General features: G+C 37.4%; 1 protein-coding gene and 1 long non-coding RNA gene across 2 annotated transcripts in view; both read left to right on the forward strand.

The window, feature by feature from the left end:
* mtgo (miles to go) overlaps positions 1-17979 on the forward strand; it is a 994590-nt gene that overhangs the window by 613162 nt on the left and 363449 nt on the right. The gene's annotated exons all lie outside the window — the stretch shown is intronic.
* Positions 2512-17979, forward strand: part of LOC141395184 (uncharacterized) — a 44542-nt gene continuing 29074 nt past the window's right edge. The window contains exon 1 of the long non-coding RNA XR_012410548.1: positions 2512-4127. This is a non-coding gene — a long non-coding RNA (uncharacterized lncRNA). The remainder of the gene's footprint in view (positions 4128-17979) is intronic.

Here is a 17979-nt window from a genome sequence, read left to right on the forward strand (position 1 = left end):
AGTGCACAAATATAGTCCATATTCGAACATGATATACATCTGTTAGATATTGTAGGATGTGTAAAGTATGGACCAGATCAGTCACTCCCTTCAAGAGTTATCGTGCGCACAATTTTTCCGAACATTTTTGAACTTTTGTGGGAGAGGACCGATATGGCTTATCTTCGAACTTATACTAAGTTTAGACAAAATGTTACGAATGCCAAATTTTGGACAGACAGACGGAAAAATGCCATGTTTTGTGATATCTTCTTCAACTTGTCTTCTCCAATATTTGGCGCAGTATGCTCGACAGCACTTTGTATGCGATGGGTAGGAGGCTTATGCCTCTGTAATTTGCACAAACCGTATTGTCTCCTTTCTTGTGTACGGGACATAGAAGGCTGAGGTTCCAATCGTTGGATATGATTTCTTCCAGCCAAATTTCGCAAATAAGCTGATGCATACTCCTTATCAACATTTCGCCACCGGTCTTGAACAGTTCGGCGGGAACTCCATCAGCTCCTGCCGCCTTATTGTTTTTCAACCGATTAATATCTGTCATAACCTCGCATTGGCTAGGTGGTAGACATTCAACGTTGTCATTTACGATTGGTTCTGTGGTATCTTCATCGCCACCTATATTCGGAATTATGGCTTTGGATCTTATTTTGGGATCTTTTTACGGCAGTGGATCAAATTGTGGGAGTCATATCTTTTCGATAGGCATCGCGCCACTAGTCATTTCAGTGCGTCATCGAATAACTTGAGGACCAGTTTGCCAGGAAGCATAGACTTGTCCACGGAAAACATAATATCACTTAAGCAGGAGCACAACGAACAGCATCGGCATACATTTCCAAAGGATCTTCGAATAGACCCGAACCTGCACTTAGACGCTAACGTTGAAATTTTGTGGGGGAGGTACCCTACGGAGAGGACCGATATGCGCCATTTTAGCAGTTTGACAATATATTAGGAGATCGAATGTTTGGAGCAAATTGGTTGCCCCGATTAAGAGATATCGTGCATACCGTAAGTTGTGGACCAGTAATGCCCATCTGCAAAGTGAAACTAGGTTTGGACAAAATATGACGAAGACCGTATTTTAGACCAAATAGGTTGATCAGTTCGAGAGTTATTGTGCTCTCCAGCCACTACATTGATGACTTAGGGGTTTCTACACCTTTCGGGCTGTTTTCTCAAGAAGTATGGATTTGCCCCTGAAAAAATGTTTACCGTCGTAATTGAGGCAGAAATTGCAAGTTGCTTCAACCAAAATCAAAGTGATTCGAGAGCAGGTCTTTAATTGAACTCATGCAAAATTTTGTGTGGGTGGTACCCGAAGGAATGGACAAATATAGTCCGTATTCGAACCTGATATATATCTGGTAGATATTTTAGGATGTGTAAAGTATGACCAAATCAGTCACTCCCTTCCTTCAAGAGTTATCGTGCGCACAATTTTTTCGAACATTTTTGAACTTTTGTGGGGAGGTACCTGAAGGAACTTAAACTTAGTTTGGACACAGTATTACGAAAGCCAAATTTTGGACGGAATCGGCATATCCGTTCGAGAATTATCTTGCGCTCCAATCACTGCACACGGTGTCACAGGGGTCTTTCTGGAACTTTCAGGCAGGAAGTATGGACATGCCCCTGATTAAAATTGTACCGTCGTATTGGGGGCAGTGAATACAAGTTGTTACAACAAAAATCGAAGCAATTCGAGAGAAGGTCCTAAGCTGAATTTTTCAGAAATTTTGTGTGGGAGGTATCCATAGGAGTGGACCGATTGAGTCCATATTAAAACCTCATATAAGTCTGGTAGAAATTGTACCATGTGCAAAGTATGGACCAAATCGGTTACTCCCTTCAAGAGTTATCGTGCGCACAAATTTTCCGAACATTTTCGAACTTTTGTGAGGGTGGTACCAGAAGGAGTGGTCCGATATAACTCATCTCGAACTTAAACTAAATTTGGACAAAATATTATGGAATAATTCGAATTTTAATTAAAACAAATCGAATTACAAAAAAATCGAATTACAAATGGAATAATATGAATTACAAATAGAACAATTCGAATTACAAATGAAATAATTCGAATTGCAAATAGAATAATTCGAATTACAAATAAAATTCACGAATTACAAATAAAATGTTACGAATTACAAATGGAATGCTCGAATTACAACTAAAATGATTTAAATTACATCTGAAAAAGTTGTAAACCGTAATAGCTTCCCTGTAAAAATAGCCTAAAATCGACGTAGAGACCTTATTGTCTCCTAATTAAAAATATTATAAAAATATCCACTTCAATACCATATGGGCCATATTGGCTCCTCATTAAAAATCTTCCAAAAATTCCTGTCTAGATATTTTCGAATAATTTTTTTCCCACTTCAATTGTCCGAGTTGGCAATTCCAAAGAGCAGATGATTACTTATTTTGTTTCTCTTGTTCAACAATCAACCCCCCTTTTTTAAGAGTAGGCGATTTAAGAGACTATACTTATGGCATGCTCTCGTTGTGGCGAATGAACAACGAAGAAACACAAATGATGATAACTGCGTTTTGGGGCAATGGACGTTGTGTTTAATGTTGGCTACGATTAGTTCGATTCTAACATTCATACGGAACGGTTTACGGAATAAGCGAATGCGGGATTGATTTTTATTACTATTCAGTGAAGTGAGACCGGAACCCCTCTAGCCTACGTTATTGTCGTCATCACTGACTGTGTCGTTCGTGGTCGTCGTCATTGTGTTCATCAATCGCTGTGTGTTGTCGCCGTTTATCGTCGTCGTCGTCCGTCTCGTTCGTTGTCACATCCATCATTGTTGTACCATCACATCTGGTTTTTTTTTGCTGTAGTAGTTTATCCGTCGTTGTTGTCGTCTTCTTCTTTTTCTTTGCAAGCAATTCGTTGTGTCTTATGTTTGTTTGTTTATTTGTGCATTAGAGTGTTGGTGTGTGTGTGCGTGCATGTGAATGTTTGTGCGAATAGTAGTTATAGCCAACACTCCTTCAGTAATTGTTGATGTTATTGTTAACCATCATCAAATAAAGGAAAACAACAACAACAATAACAAACCTAAAGAAAAACAAAACCCCCTCAAGAAAAAAAATAATACAAGAAAAAGAAAGAAATCTTATAAGAAACCCACAAAGAAGAAGAAAAATAATTTATTTTACACACCAGTGCAAAAAAGTGGAATTGTTGTAGTTTGCAGTTTCTGGTACAACATTCATACATACATCCAAACATACTTACAACTTACATATCTTCGAGTTTACTACTGTCTTACAGTATATTCGTTCGTTCGCTTGTTCGTGCAATCGAAACGCTAATTTTGTTTTTTTTTTTTGTACGCGATTTACGGCCTTTTGAGAAAATAACAAGGCAAAAGAAGAGGAAACAGAAAAAATCAAATCGGGACGCTGTTTATGTGTGAAGATAGTCATCAGCATTTGTATCTATCGAACGTGTGTGTGTATCTGTGTGTGCACTTTTGTGATTTTTTTGTAAAAGAAACAAGTGGTGTCAAGTGTTTGTTTGTCTGCCTGTTTGTGCAGCAGCAGTTTGTCCACATTCCTTCCTTACTACTTTGTGTGAGAGTGTGATGTCTGTGTAAGAAATGTTTTTGTATAAAACAACAACAAAGTGAAAGAAAACAAAGAAGGAAATTACAAAAATCTCAAAAGTTGAAGAAACGAATTGAATGTGAAAATAAAAAAAAAAAAACAAAAACAACAACCAGAATCACCATCCAACAACAAATTAAGCCAAAACAAAAGTCAATCATCATAAAGTGCAAGAGTGCAACAATAATTTTTATTACTTACTCCCCCTCTCGCACAGCAACAGAGGAGTAATTGATTGCTTAAAGAAAGGCAAACATAAAGAAATTGATTTCAAGAAATTGTTGTTTGAAAAAAATTACAAATCGTTCATGCCTCAAAATAGTGAATTGTGTGAAACTTAATAAGTGATATATCGATTAATTGTGAAATTTAGAAATTGAAAAAATTAATAAAAATACTGTGTGAATTGAAATACCAAGTAATTAATGGCATTTTTAAAACAATAACCAAATTTAATTGGATAACTACATTTTAGCCGAAAATAACTCAACATAAAGGTAATATTTATTATTTTTTTTACGTTTTCAAAAAAGTGTTCAAATCAGTGAAAAGTTTATAAAATATTTAAAATAAATTTTGATGTCTTTAAAAATAAGTTGAATTTTATAACAATTAAGTATCTCCAAAGATGAGTGGTTAAAAGGAAGTCATGAAATAGTCGATCTTTTTATCAGCATTTGAATCTATTCCTTCCATCCAATGGATCTTAATTTCCGGTTTTTATTTAAATGCATATGGGGATTTCTGAGTGAAATGGGACACTTTTTCAAAAAATTGGTTTTTGATTTCTATTATTTTTTGGTGTGTTGATGCTGCACATCAGCAAAACATTTCTGTATATTTTCAGATTTGTTTTACTAACGGTTCCAAAGATATCGCGCCTTAAAAAAGTCGAATTCTGCAAAAACTATAGCAAAGAAATACTCATAACTTTTTTAATATTGGCCCAAATATAAAAAACTTTTTTTTGTATTTTTTGTTGTTTTATCAACTATCTAATAAAAAATAAAAAAAAAATTTGCACATTGGTCTTGGGTGCAATTTTCGCGATTTAAAATTTAAAATCAATTTTTATCAAGGATTGTATTCTTAGATTTTCTTGATTTTTTTTTTTTTGCATTAAACTACGTTTAACTACAAAAAATTTGAAGTCATATTTAAAAGTTGGTTCGATTTATTACCATTTTTTCTACAGTACTTAAAATTTGTCAAATTTTTTTCTATGTAGGGAAAATGTTCCTAAGTCCGGCATGTACCAATAGTCGGCATATTTTGTGTTTGAACTAAAATAACTAGAAACAAGTAAAAAAGTGGGATCATTATACATATAAAAAGTTTATGTAAAAAAAAAATGAATTCCAAATGTTAACAAATCTTTAATTTATTTAATTTTTAAAATATTAATTTTATTTTGATTTTCAAAATAGTCTGGCTTAATCCCATTGCTGTTGTTATGCCAAACCTTCTCTACTAATAAATTAGTTGTTTTAAATATTTAAACAACAACAATGGGATTAAGCCAGACTATTTTGAAAATCAAAATTGTAACAGCTATCCCAATATAAAAACCACCAATGTTCTATTTTATTTTATTTTATTTTATTTTATTTTATTTTTAAAAGCAGTTTGGATTAAAATGTGGACTATTTGTGTAAAAGTGTGTCTTTGTTGTTTAAACGATGAACTTATAACATTTATTTTACTAAGTTACGATATACCGACTACTGGCACATGTCATGCCGTCTATTGGAAATGGTGCCGACTACTAGCAAAAAATCACTTTTTATTAAATTCACATTTCTCTAAAGTTTTATAAAAAATAATTAAAAATTTTTTATATCATCGGAAAGTAAACAAAATTTCCAAGCAAATACGTTTTAGTTCATAGGAATAAAAAATACTCGGAATGGCGAAGGATTGAAGTTAGTCAAATCCAATGTAGGAAATTTGTGTTTTTTTATATAAAAAAAAAAAAACAAAAATAATAAATAAAATAAAAATACATAAATAAAAAGTTGATTTTATTAACATTTAAAAACTTCTTCATTTTTCTATTTTGAAAATGGATCAGCAATTATTGTACCATCATTAGTGGGTATTACTGAATGAAATTTGTTTGGCCCACGATAAATTTGGCCATTTAATATCTCAAATTCCTTCGTATTTAAATAATCATCTTCTGGTGAAATAATCACTTGAATGCCCATTCATATAATTCCCAAGCTGCAGTTTTTATCATAAATTTGGTTAATTCATTGTCCGGCTAGTACAATAACAGCTACACCATTTTCAAAATGGAAAATGACGAAATGTCTAAAGGAGTGTTTACACTATCTATCAATGTCATATGAGATGTCAAATTTGCTACATGTGAATGTTGTACACATAGTGTAACCACTATGAAAATTGTCATCTATCAAAATAATGTGGCAACTCATATGTACATTTTTCATTTAGGGAGCGCTCTATTCGGCTATGTATTTTCGTATGCAGTTGAGAAATAAATTGTTGGAAGAAAACAATTTTACCAAAAAATGAAGAAAATAGGCACAGAAAACAAAAATGTGAGTGTGATTGAAGTTTTTAACAAAATAAATTGTGTTTCTTGCTTTATTTTATTTTGTAGTCATACGAAATTGTATGCTAGTGTGAACGCGAAAACTAAAAGTGATATGGACTTTGACAAACATAAAGGATGTCGAATGGATAAAAGAAGTGACAGTTCATATGGCATTGATAGATAGTGTAAACACCCTTTAAGATAAATTCCCGAATAAAACTACAAAACAAATATTAAAACAAGTAAGAAAGTATCAGTCAGCTGAGCCGACAGAGATATACCCTCAGCCACGTACCCGAAGAAAAAAGTTAACACAATACTTCTGTAAGTTTTTTAGCTGTTGGTAAAATTTTCCAGGATGGAAAGGGCCGCAAAAAACTACATGTTGCAACAAAATTCAGAATGATCCAAGACGAGTGCATTTTTTCCAAACTTTGGGTAGGGTGTACCCATAGGAGTGATCCGATGTAGTACATATTCGGACCTAATACAAATCTGTAGGAAATATTTTTTTCTTTATTAGTCTATGGATATTTTCCTTACAGACTATATAATTAAATATGTTGTACTTAATTTTCTGAATTTAAATATATTAAAATTTTACTTTTCAATTTACAAAGTTTGAGCTAAATCGATTTCTCTCTTAAAGGGTTATTTTACACATTAGCCAGTTTAGGTGGTGCCGGTAGGATTTTCTGGACCTTTTTGGGTCATTACCTCAGGAAGTATGGACTTTCCCACGAAAAAAAAAAATTGCAACGTCGTAACAGGGGCCGCAAGTGCAACCTGCTGCATCACAAATTAATAAGATCAGAGAGGAGTTGTTAAACTATACTTTTTCCAAATTTTGTGTGGGAGGTACTTAAATGAGTGGACCGATATAGTCCATATTAGAACTCGATCTATGCCTGAAAGTAATATTACCAATAGCAAAGTTTGGCTCAATTCGGTTATTCCCTCCTAGAGTTATCATGCCCACAATCTTGGCGAAAAATTTTGAACCTTTGTGGGGGAGGTACCGGAAGGAATGGACCGGTATGGTCTATCTTCGAATTTAAACTAAGTTTGGACAAAATATTGAAAGACCCAAAATTTTAACCAAATATGTTGATCCGTTCGAGAGTTATCGTGCACTCCAACTACGACACATGGTATTATATGGGTTGTTTGCAGTTTTCGTGCTTATTTCTGAGGATATATGGACTTGCTCCTGAAAAAAATTATATCGTCGTAATGGGAGTAGTGAATACAAGTGGCTGCAACAAAAATCAAAGCGATTCGAGAGCAGGCCTTAAACTGCACTTAAGCAAAATTTTGTGTTGGAGGTACCCGAAAGAGTGAACCAATAGGGTCCATATTGGAACCTCATCTATGTCTGGTAGAAATGTCACGATGTGCAAAGTATGGACTTATTCGGTTATAGGGTTATAGAAAATAGGGATGTAGCGTTCTATGGGGGCTATATGAAGGCGTGGACATATACCGACAAATGTCAGATGGAAGCTTGTATACCCCCAACGAAGATTTAATTCTATACTTCAGCAATTTCGCTGAGATATTGAGGTCACAACCCTCAAAACACCGAAAAATGGGGGTGTCGTTCTATGGGGCCTATATAAAGACGTGGACCTATACCGACAAATTTCCGGTATAAAGTTTTATAACCATAACGAATACTAAAAACCAAATTTCAGCCATTTCGGTCGATATTGTGGCGTTTCGTGGGGGATATATGAAGCCATGGACCTATACTGACAGGTGGAATGTTTTGTACCCCCAACGAAGACTAAATACCAAATTTCAGGCATTTCGGTGTGATAGTGAGGCTTATACATCCAAAATACTACTATCTTCAACAGACGGACATACATGGTTAAATCGACTTCGAATTTTATGCTGGTCAAGAATATATAAACTTTATAGGGTATCCGATTTTCGATGTGTTACAAACGGAATGTCAAATTTAATTATACCCTCCACATTATGGTGGAGGTTATAGCAACGTTTTATTGATATAAATAACATAATTAATATATATTTGTTAACAGTTTAATTGTCTCAGTTTAATTGTTTTTGCTGCAAATTTTAAATTCGGGGGCCCAAAAATTACGAATACGAAACTTGAAAACCATCTCTTGACCTCTCCTTTGATGTAAATTATATAAAACAAGTAAAAAAGTATCAGTAGACTTTGCCGACAGAGATATACACTCAGTGCATGTGAATTGAAACTGTCATCTACGGATAGACCGAATGTGGTTAGGGTCTTTTCAGAATTTTATTGACATTTGAATTTTATTGATTTTCAAAATATTGGGGTGAAGTGCCGGAAATTGTGGACTGGTATTGCCCATCTTCAAACTGAAACTAAGTTTGGACAAAATATAACGAAGGCCAAATTTCGGACCTAATCGGTTGATCAGTTCGAGTGTTATCGTACTCTCCAGCCACTACATATGCTGCCATAGGGGTATCTTTCGTACTGTTTTCTCAAAAAGTATGGACTTGCCCCTGAAAAAAACTTTTACCGTCGTAATTGAGGCAGGGAATGCAAGTGGCTTAAATAAAAATCAAAGTGATTCGAGAGCAGGTCTTAAAGTGAACTTATCCCAATTTTTGTGTGGGAGGTATCCGAAAGAGTTGACACATATAGTCCATTTTCGAACCTGATCTATATCTGGTACATATATTAGGATATGTAATGTATGGACCAAATCAATTACTCCCTTCAAGAGTTATCGTGCGCACCTGAAGGAGTGGACCGATATGGTTTACCTTCGAACTTAGTTTAAGTTTGGACAAATTATTACGAAGTCCAAATTTAAGACCGAATCGGCAGATGCGTTCGAAAGTTATCTTGCGCTCCTACCAGTATCTTTCAGGCTACTTTCTCAGGAAGTATGGACTTGCCCCTGATGAAATTTGTACCGTTGTATGGGGGCGGTGAATACAAGTTCTTACAACAACATCCAAAGCGATTCGAGAGTAGATCCTAAACTGAACTTTTCCGAATTTTTTTTTTTTGTGGGAGGTACCCGAAGAATTGGCCCGATTGAGTCCATATTGGAACCTCATCTAAGTCTGATAGTAAGTTCACGATGTGCAAAGTATGGAACAAACCGGTTACTCTCTTTAAGGGTTATCATGCGCACAAATTTTCTGAACATTTTCGAACTTTTGTGGGGGAGGTACCGGAGGAAGTGAACCGAACTTAAACTAAGTTTGGACAAAATATTACGAAAGCCAAATTTTGGATCGAATCGGTTGATCTGTTCGAGAGTTTTCGTGAGCTCCATCCAGACAGAAAGACAGACACATGGACGGACATGGCTAAATCAACTCCAAATATATGCTTGGGGTCTAAAATCTTATTTCGATGAGGTATAATTTGCCCGTTTGAAAGTGTGTATACCCGTTAGCCGTTAGCACAAAAAAATCAAAATATGTAGTATTTAGTGGGTGAAATTGACTAGTGACCATTGTGAGAAAAATATCTAAATTTAATTTTTGGTCCAAATTTTAAACTCTAGTGCCATATTCCGACAAATTACGAACACGAAACGTGGAAACCAACTCTTGACCTCTCCTTCTATGCAAATTAAATCAATAAAAAGTCATATAAAATAAATTCCGTAGAATACAGTGCCCAGAGGAAGTGATATAGGATATCACATTGTCGGCCCCGTCTGACTATAGCCCACTCTTACTTGTTTTTAGTATCATTTCTTTAAACGTTAGGATAACAATTTCCTCTTGTTGAATTCCACTCTTTACGTACACTGTAACATTCTCTATTGATTTTCCCCAAGCACAAAAACTAACTAACCCACAATGTTTACTGTGTAAATTAAAAACCTCTTTTAAAAACAAATAGACTCACAAGCACACACACACAAACATAGTCGATTACAAATAGCAATCAACAAAATTGTTGATTTTTTCCTTAATAAAACAAATTAAGTAAAATTGAACAAGCATTACAAAAACAAGAAGAAAAAAAAGAAAATGTTATGGGAAAATATTAACAGCAACAACTAGTACATCCATTTCAGATTAGATTATGGCTTTTACTTAGTCAGCAGTGGGTATGTCTTATCATAATAAAGAATAATAATCATGATGAGGCTGATGAACATCAACAAAAACAAAAAGTGACCGACAAAAACAACACTACCGCTGCCTTCGCCACCACCACCATCGACACCCTGATTATTTAGAACGACCACTTCAAATGTTTACCTCAATTGCATCCTTACTGCTGCCCTTCATACTTGGCCGCAACCACCACCACCAAAACTGCCACCATCATAATCAACATCACATTACCCAAAAACAAGAAAATTATCACCATTACTAACGCCATTAATGCCGTCGCCGCCTATCTTCCTTCAATAATGTCTTGAGCCGACCAAAAACAGCAATGAAAATATTTTTGTGAAGCATCAGTCATTCACACATTCACTCAGCCCAACAGCAGCCCCTACGACCTCTCTTCGCCCTCATTATCATTAACAAAGTTAGTGAATTATTTTTCTGTTTGTTGTTGTTGTCGTTTTTCATTGACTTTATCAGCAGCAGCCTTAGAACATAAAAACAAAACAGTCCCTTAAGACTCCCGGAATAACAAGACTAAGCTGCGATGTGTCGTTGTGTTTTCCCAGTAATAACAACAACTACGTCATTTCTCATAATTTTTCCTGTTAAAATGTGGAAAAACTGGTAAAAACAAAAGAAAAACTATCATAAAACTACAAATGTGGTGATAAAACAAAAAACTAAAAAAGACCATCAATGTAATTGAGGAAAGTAAATGTCTTAGATAGTATGGAGATGGGGGGGAGGGGGTATATCAACCACAATCGTATTAATTTAAGTGTTATGTCTATGGGGACCAAAAGTACACATTGTGGAGTTTTTCATGAGATATGTATCATAAAATTTATGGGCAGTGGTCATTATTATTTTCTTCATCCAAATTGATAGAGATGGGTACTACATGGAACTATCGGCGAGCTTGAGGCCTAAAAAAACAATGAATAATAAATGTTGCTGCCTATTACAGCAATGCTCGGTTTCAATAAATCGTTCTAAAGAGCTGATTCTGAAAAAATAAAAATTCTGAAAAATAAATAAAATTCCGAAAGTAACTAAAGCTGTGAGCTTTCAGATGAAAACAAAATCTTGTAAAAAAAATTTTTGTTGATTTCTTGTAAAAAATTAATGAAAAATATTTTTTCGTGCTCGTCTGTATTAGTTGTGTTGTACGAGGGTTGCACGATAACTATCTGGCCTAACAATGAAAACGCGAATATTTTCCAAGAAAAATAGTTTTATTGTTTTTTTATACCCTCAGCCTTTAGGCTAGAAAGGGTATATACACTTTCATACGGGCAAAATTTGCCTCATCGAAATAATGGTTTTAGACCCCAAGTATGTTTGGACAAATGTGTTTCAGACAATTTGGAGTTGATTAAGCAATGTCCGTCCGTCTGTCTGTCTGTCTGTCTGTCTGGCTGGTGCGCACGATAACTCTTGAACGGATGAACCGATTCGGTTCAAATTTTGGCTTTCGTAATATTTTGTCAAAACTTAGTTTAAGTTCGAAGATTGGCTATATCGGTCCACTTTTTCCGGTACCTCCCTCACAAAAGTTCCAAAATGTTCGGAAAATTTGTGGGCATGATAACTCTTATATACTTCGCACATCGTGAAATTTCCACCAGACTTAGATGAGGTTCCAATATGGACTCAATCGGCACACTCCTTCGGGTACCTCCCACACAAAATTTCGGATAAGTTCAGTTTAGGACCTGCTCCCGAATCGCTTTGATTTGTGTTGCAAAAACTTGTATTCAGTTCCCCCCATACGACGGTACAAGTTTCATCAGGGGCAAGTCCATACTTCCTGAGAAAATGACCGGAAAGGTGCAAAAAGCCCCTATGACACCTTGTGTAGTGGTTGGAGCGCAAGATAACTCTCGAACGAATCTGCCGATTCGGTCCAAAATTTGGTCTTCGTAATATTTTATCAAAACATACTTTAAATTCGAAGATGGGCTATATCGGTCCACTCCTTCAGGTAGGGAGTGACCGCTGTAATCCATACTTTGCACATCCTAACATATCTTGCAGATATAGATCAGGTTCGAATACGGACTATATATGTCTACTCCTTCTGGTACCTCTCACACAAAATTTCGGATAAGTTCGCTTTAAGACCTGCCCTCGAATCACTTTGATTTTTGTTGAAGCGATTTGCCTTCGCTACCTCCATTACGACGGTAAAAGTTTTTTCAGGGGCAAGTCCATATTTCTTGGGAAAACAGCCCGAAAGGTGTAAAAAACCCTATGTCACCATATGTGGCGGTCGGAGAGCACGATAACTCTCGAACTGTCCAACCGATTTGGTCTTCGTCATATTATATCCAAACTTAGTTTCATGGGCAATATCGGTCCACAACTTTCGGTACTTCTCGCTAATGTTTAAAAAATGTCACTAAAATGCTAGGACGATATCACTTGAATGGGGCAACCAATTTGGTCTAAACTTTGGATCTCCTAATATTTTATCAAAATTTAGTTTAACTTCTAAAATGGCCCATATCGGTTCTCCCTAAGGGAACCTGCCCTACAAAAGTTCAACATTTGGGTATTAGTGCATTTAATTCCTAATCCACATTTTTGACGGCATGTTCAAATGTGTGAAGAGACCTTAAATACATTTCGCTTCACATTGGCTGAGGGTATATATCTGTCGGCAAAGCTGACTGACCGACCGACTGACACTTTTTTACTTGTTCTTTTAAGTAGTCCCCAGCATGATTTATACACTTTTTCATGCGCTCAAACCAATTGTAGAATCAACTCTTCCACTCCGATTGAGAAACCTCCAAAACATGGGTTTTCAACGCTTTTAAAGCATCCAAATGAAGTCATTAGATCCCCAGTCACGGTTGTACGGCAGATGGCTCATCTATTCCATGTTTTGTCCGGTCAAACAGGCGCGGGCTTGAATCGATGTGTGAGATCTCACTTTGTCATGATGCAGAATGCTTCTTCTTCTCCTTTTCGTTTTTCGAATTTCTCAGGAGACTTCAGGCAAACAAATTTGCAGTGTGCCACTCAGAATTAGGCGTCCTACATTTCTCAAGCCGTATAGTCGCCATACGGTCAGTTTTGCCGAAGAAACAGGCGACCATTTGCGAAAAGCTTTTTACATGAACAACTTTCGCTTTCGAAGACCTAAACGGTCAATTCCTGTTTTGTTTCGGGCTCCTAAGAAAGCATAGATCCAAGATTCGTTATCTGTGACGTTCTTATACACGTCGTTTGAAGCACCGCGATCATTTTTATTCACAATTTTTTTGCAGCAATCCGCAAGAGCCCTTTTTAATCGATTGTGCAATTTTGGTGGATCTAACGAGAAAAACCATTTTTTTACCCTCAGCATTTATGCTAACGAGGGTATGTATATACACTTTCATACGGGCAAAATATGCCTCATCGAAATAATGGTTTTAGACCCCAAGTATGTTTGGACGAAATGTGTTTCAGACAATTTGGAGTCGATTGAGCAATGTCCGTCCGTCCGTCCGTCTGTCTGTCTGGCTGGAGCGCACGATAACTCTCGAACGGATCAACCGATTCGATCCAAAATTTGGCTTTCGTAATATTTTGTCCAAACTTAGTTTAAGTTCGAAGATGGGTTATATCGGTCCACTCCTTCCGGTACCTCCCCCACAAAAGTTCGAATATGTTCGGAAAATTTGTGCGCACGATAACTCTTAAAGGGAATAAACGACTTGATTCATACTTTGCACATCGTGATATTTCTACCAAACTTAGATGAGGCTCCAATATGGACTCAATCGGTCCACACCTTCGGGTACCTCCCATACAAAATTTCGGAAATGTTCAGTTTAGGACCTTCTCTCGAATCGCTTTGATTTTTGTTGCAACAACTTGTATTCACTGCCCCCCCATACGACGGTATAAGTATCATCAGGGGCAAGTCCATACTTCCTGAGAAAATAGCCTAAAAGTTACAAAGAGCCCTTATGACACCGTGTATAGTGGTTGGAGCGCAAGATAACTCTCGAAAGGATCTGCACATTCGGTTCAAATTTGGCCTTCGTAATATTTTGTCCAAATATAGTTTAAATTCGAAGATAAGACATATCGGTCCACTCCTTCAGGTACCTCCCCCACTAAAGTTCAAAAATGTACTTAAAACCAATGTTAAGGTAATGTTTTTTTCTTTCATTGACAGGCTTTGCCAAAAGTTGGTTATCGCAATATTTTGTCCAAACTTAGTTTATGTTCGAAGATGGGTTATATCGGTTCACTCGTTCCGGTACCTCCCCCAAAAAAGTTCGAAAATGTTCGAAAAATTTGTGCTCACGATAACTCTTAAAGGGAATAACCGACATCGTGATATTCCTACCAAACTTAGATGAGGCTCCAATATGGACTCAATCGGTCCACACCTTCGGGTACCTCCCACACAAAATTTCGGAAAAGTTCAGTTTAGGACCTTCTCTCGAATCGCTTTGATTTTTGTTGCAACAACTTGTATTCACTGCCCCCCATACGACGGTACAAGTTTCATGACTGACAAGTCCATACTTCCTGAGAAAATGGCCGGAAAGGTGCAAAAAGCCCCTATGACACCTTGTGTAGTGGTTGGAGCACATGATAACTCTCGAACGGATCTGCACATTCGGTTCAAATTTGGCCTCCGTAATATTTTGTCCAAACAAAAATGTACTTTAAACCAATGTTAAGATAATGTTTTTTACTTTCATTGACAGGCTTTGCCAAAAGTTGGTTATCGAAATATTTTGTCCAAACTTAGTTTAAGTTCGAAGATGGGTTATATCGGTTCACTCCTTCCCGTACCTCCCCCAAAAAAGTTCGAAAATGTTCGGAAAATTTGTGCTCACGATAACTCTTAAAGGGAATAACTGACTTGGTCCATACTTTGCACATCGTGATATTTCTACCAAACTAAGATGAGACTCCAATGAGGACTCAATCGGTCCACACCTTCGGGTACCTCCCACAAAAAATGTCGGAAAAGTTCAGTTTAGGACTTTCTCTCGAATCGCTTTGATTTGTGTTGCAACAACTTGTATTCACTGCCCCCCATACGACGGTACAAGATTCATGACTGACAAGTCCATACTTCCTGAGAAAATGGCCGGAAAGGTGCAAAAAGCTCTTATGACACCTTGTGTAGCGGTTGGAGCGCAAGATAACTCTTGAACGGATCTGTCGATTCGGTCAAAAATTTGGCCTTCGTAATATTTTATCAAAACATAGTTTAAATTCGAAGATGGGCTATATCGGTCCACTCCTTCAGGTACCTCCCCCACAAAAGTTCAAAAATGTTCGGAAAAATGCGCACGATAACTCTTGAAAGGAGTGACCGATGTAATCTATACTTTGCACATCCTAATATATCGAATATGGACTATATTTGTCTACTCCTTGTGGTACATCTCACACAAATTTTCGGATAATTTTACTAGTTCAGCTTCCGACATCGACTCCAAGTCCACTACATTAAGAATGTTCGTCTCGTGAATTACCGCAAAAATGTTGGCAACTTTAGTTTGTATTTTTTTATTTTATAACAAAGTTTTTGAAATGTATACAATCTTGTTTGTCTTTTGAAGAAATGTGTGGCTGTTTATAGGGATCAACCGATTGGATTTTTTTGTAGGGATCTCTAAAGCAACTGCTTATAAAATATATCGAACGGAGTACATTTTTCATAACCCAGTGTTGACTGCATCGAAGAATATAGTGAAATCATAACTCTACACTGCACCATTTCCAATTTTTGGCTGGGTAAATAAATAAAATCTCTTCTTAGGTATCAGTGGTACTGTTTTTTTTTCTGCTAATAGGGATTCAAAGAACTGTTCCCATTTTCTATGTTGTTCCTCGATTGAATTTATAACTATGTCATTCGTCGTCATCGTAGACAGATCGTATTTTCTTCTTACTGTTTCGTAGACTGTCTGTGTATTTCCTCTTCTTGTAACCGCTTCCGTCTCGGTAGCGTTGTCTACCTTCGGATTACCCTTTTCGCAATTGCTTATGTGTTGTTGTTGTAACAGTGATTATTATTATGTTTGTATGTTCGTTCTTCTGTTCAATCTGGCTCTGGTTTTATCTCCAGTTCCAGGAAAGTGGCTGCTTCTATGGGATCCACTGGAGTTAGATGAGTAGGCTTGGCTGAGCAGTTAAAAAGGTATTTTGTGTAGTGCGGGCCCATGCCACATACTGGGCAGATGTCTTGCACGGTGCCGTCGATTTCCGCCCAATAAGAATTTAGGCGACTGCAATATCCCGATCGTAGTTGAGCCAAAACTACTCTAATTTGTCGTGGCAACTGACGCCCCTCAGCTGCAATAGATGGGGGATGTATTTTGAGGACTTTATTCACACTATATTTGTTTGTTGCCTTAGCAACTGCATCCATGTGAATACTATTTAAACCTACCTGTTGATCTAGGGGTTCTCTCCTATATTGTTGAACCTCCGTCTCTAGAGCATGAATATCCCTCCTGATATGCCTGAATGTGTCGGTCCTAGCCAGCCGATGGTGATTGGGATGGCTCTCTCATTGTGTTGCTTTACTGGAAGAATCTTTGCCTCCTCATGTAGATGGTCCACTGAAACCTTGAGGAGGCACCCTGTTGCTGTTCTGAGGGCGGCATTCTGGCAGGTTTGAATCTTTTTCTAATTCGTATCACATAATCCCGGGGACCAAACTGACGCCGCATAGCTTACCACAGACCGACCTATCGCGTTATATGTGGTCAACAAGGTTTCTTTATCTGCACCACAAGTGCTGCCGGCTAGGGACTTGAGGACATTGTTCCTACTTTCAGTTTGTCGCAGATTGCTGTGGCGTGCCCGCACGACGTGAAAGTTGTGTCGAATGTGACCCCTAAAATTTTGGGACAGTTTGTGGTCGGAATTCTACTACCGTCGACCACGACATTCACTTCTCTTTCAAACTGCGCTGTCTATGTGGTGAACAGAGTGGCTGTTGATTTTGTGGCGGAAATCTGCATATTCCTCGAATGGAAAAATGTGGTAAGATCTGTTAAATAGTTGTTCAGTCTCTCACAGATGTCATCAGGATAGGTACCTGACCTCAGGATCGTGCAATCATCCACATACCTTACGATCTCGATGCCGTTTGGAGGGGGCGGAATGCAGGAGAGGTAGAGGTTAAACAGTTCCGGAGATATCACCCAACTTTGGGGAACTCCCTGTTTCACTCTACGGGGTTTGGACTTTATGTTCCTGAATTCCACGTACGACTGGCGTCCACACATAAAATTGACTATTCAACGTTTCAAGCTTGGCCGGAGGGTTGTTCGCTCAATGTCCTCAAACAGCGTGCAGTGCCTGACTGTATCAAAGGCTTTTGATAAGTCAAGCGCCACCATAACTGTTCTATCGCACGGCCGTCTCTGGTTGAGTACTTGACAAATATGTGTTGTAATGGCGTGCAGCGTAGTTGTCGTGCTGTGCTGCTTACGGAATCCATGCTGATGATCGGCAACTTGATAGCTCTTTCTGATACTGGGGAGAACTAATGCCCCAAGGGTCTTTGCTACGGGCGACAAAAGCGAAATCGGACTGTACGATTCATTTTTGCTGGAATCCTTGCCAGGCTTCCGTAGTGGGACCACCCTGCCCATTTTCCAGACTTTGGGAACAGTGAGGGTGGATAGCGACAAGTTGAGAACTTTAGTGAGATACTCCAC

The sequence above is a fragment of the Musca autumnalis genome, unplaced genomic scaffold (assembly GCF_047663935.1).
Source record: "Musca autumnalis isolate F117 unplaced genomic scaffold, ASM4766393v1 scaffold_2, whole genome shotgun sequence".
NCBI classification, from domain to species: domain Eukaryota; kingdom Metazoa; phylum Arthropoda; class Insecta; order Diptera; family Muscidae; genus Musca; species Musca autumnalis.